At 50.9% G+C, this 2500-nt stretch overlaps 1 pseudogene; it reads right to left on the bottom strand.

Moving 5' to 3' along the window:
• LOC126876890 (large subunit ribosomal RNA) overlaps positions 1-2500 on the bottom strand; it is an 8465-nt pseudogene that overhangs the window by 3403 nt on the left and 2562 nt on the right.

Genomic DNA, 2500 nt, shown 5'->3' with positions numbered 1-2500 from the left:
TTGCTTTTGGAATTAATGTTGTTCTATTTTCCTTCCATATAGGAGGAAAATAGGAATAATAAATCAAGATGTTGTAAAGCTTAGTTAATATTATAGGCAGGCCGGGGATCAGAAGGTGTTCCTTCTGGAAACCATCCGGTCCTGCCGCAGCCTTCATTCTTATTTTGCTTAGTTTCTCCGCCACATCCTCAACAGCAATTGGCGGGAAGATTTCGCATAAGGACAGCTCGGGGGCTCTACCTCCTGGGACAGGGACTTCGACAGGTCCTGTCTGGCCCCATAGATCCTCGTAGAGTCCCTTCACTTCCTCAGCACTAGGTGGATCCCTAGCCGGTTGGAGGAAGGCCTGATCATCGTTTATAACAGCATCAGCCAACCTCTTTGGATTTTCAGTGAACAACTCCTGGCAACGTGCGAAGGAGTATCTCTTTCTAGCGTTTCTGTTCTTTCTATTGCTATTTTGGTGTGCAATCCGTTTATTGTTTTCGTTTCTTGCCCTCTTTTTGTTTTTATTAATTTCTTGTAAAGCTCCATAGAGCGTGCATTTTATAAAATCATTTATAGCGCTCTCAAGGGCTTCCCTATTTCCCTTGAGAGAGACCCAGATAGTCATCAGTCGAGTGTGGACCCACCTTAAAACAGGTGGCACCTCGACTTGTGTCGAAATAGCGGACTCCAATTGGAGTTTCCACTCTTGATATTCTGAACCGCTGATTCCAGGCTCTTCAAAACACGCATTGCCTGGATCAACGGGATCGCACCCTCCCTCTGTCACCTGAGTTGGCTCTGTTTCCTCACCAATCAGTCTCAGCTTCTTTCGCTGATACCTGATTTGGTCGATCGTCTTGCTGGTGAGGATCTCGCTTATCATTTTATTGGGGAATTTGTGGTCCTTATAGGTCTCACAAAGTTCCCTTAATTGGGCCAACTCCTCCAACGTCCATTTTTTCTCAGGGGGGTCCGTTCCCCTTCTTTTGACGTTTCTTACGGCAGGGTGCGCATGCCGCTCGTGGGTAGACAGCCCTCTAAGCGTCCCAAAACTCATGGAGCAGGTTTCGCATCTGTGCGAGCCGCCAGCACTCTGACTCGTGCCTCTACAGTGAGGCAGGTGACATCTGGCCCCATGAAGCTTCGGGAAGCCTTTCCCACAGTCTTTGCATCTCCATTGGATGCGGGCTGTCACGTGATGTTGTTCCAGGTGCCGCCCTAGGTCTGATAACGACAAAAAGAAAAGGTCGATTTCCCTTTTCTGGCAGACAGGGCAGGCAACCTGGTCACCCACGATCGGTACCATTATTTCATTCGTGTCCGGGGATGTAGCCGGGTCGTCAACAGAAGTCCCCTCCAGAGCGGAAAAATCCGCCGCGGCGCCTCCGGGACCGAGAGACGCCGCGTCCGAGGCTCTATCAGAGTTTCGATTTACCATGATATTTTCTTAATTTTATTATTTTTATGTTACTTCCGATTATGTCCAGCTCATAACCTTATAACTGCCAAGTCGTGCCAAGAAAAATAACCAAGGAACGAGTTCCTTTAATGGAGATAACTCCATTCCTTTCACGGTGAAATCACCGTTGAATCGGCAAGCCGATTTTAGGTGTCGTCTTTCGCTCCTGCTTCGCCGCACTCCCTTTAGCCATACTCGGTGTCCGGGGGGATACTCCCCACGCTGACACGAATGAGTATGTTACCGGCGGTACCACGTGGAGGTAGGAGTGCGACTTGAGCAGACAGAGCCGAAGCCCTGCCTGCCCCCAAGCAACTATGACTCTTTCATCGTCGGAGGCAAGCCGTTTTTCAACGTCTCGCCACACAACGAGCAAGATCGCTTCGCTCAACCAGCCACCCTCACGCGGCTCTTCCAGCATACGCATAGGCAGACCGCGCCTACCTTCCAGCTCATCCGCCAGAGTCCCAGCGGCGTATCGTTTTTGGGCGAACGCGGCTAAGTCCAGCGGCGTATTGCTTTCTGGCGCTCACAGCCAAGTCCCAGCGGCGTATTGCTTTTCGAGCACGCGCGGCCAGGTGCCAGCGGCATATTGCTTTCTTTAATACGTCACTAGTCAGATGACGGGGCTGTTGTTTACCTTTCCGTTTCGCATAACGACACGAAAACGGTTTAAAAAAAAATATGGCGATGCGCCACCGAGACCGGCCGCACATCGCTATAAAGCAAGTACAACCAAGCCCCGGCGACACACCGCCTTTGTAACGTCACTAGTCCAATGACGAGGCATTTGGCTACCTGAGAGTCATAGTTACTCCCGCCGTTTACCCGCGCTTTTTTGAATTTCTTCACGTTGACATTCAGAGCACTGGGCAGAAATCACATTGCGTCAACACCCTTGGGGGCCATCGCAATGCTTTGTTTTAATTAGACAGTCGGATTCCCCTAGTCCGTGCCAGTTCTGAGCTGAGCGTTGAATGGCGGCCGAAGAGAACGACCGCGACGGTAGAACCGCCGCGGAAGCCTCGCAGCAAGGAAGATCCGCGGGAGGCC

This window comes from Bombus huntii, unplaced genomic scaffold, assembly GCF_024542735.1.
Source record: "Bombus huntii isolate Logan2020A unplaced genomic scaffold, iyBomHunt1.1 ctg00000101.1, whole genome shotgun sequence".
In the NCBI taxonomy this organism is placed as follows: domain Eukaryota; kingdom Metazoa; phylum Arthropoda; class Insecta; order Hymenoptera; family Apidae; genus Bombus; species Bombus huntii.
Note: the sequence above shows the minus strand (reverse complement) of the source record. Positions and strands in the feature narration are given on the sequence as shown.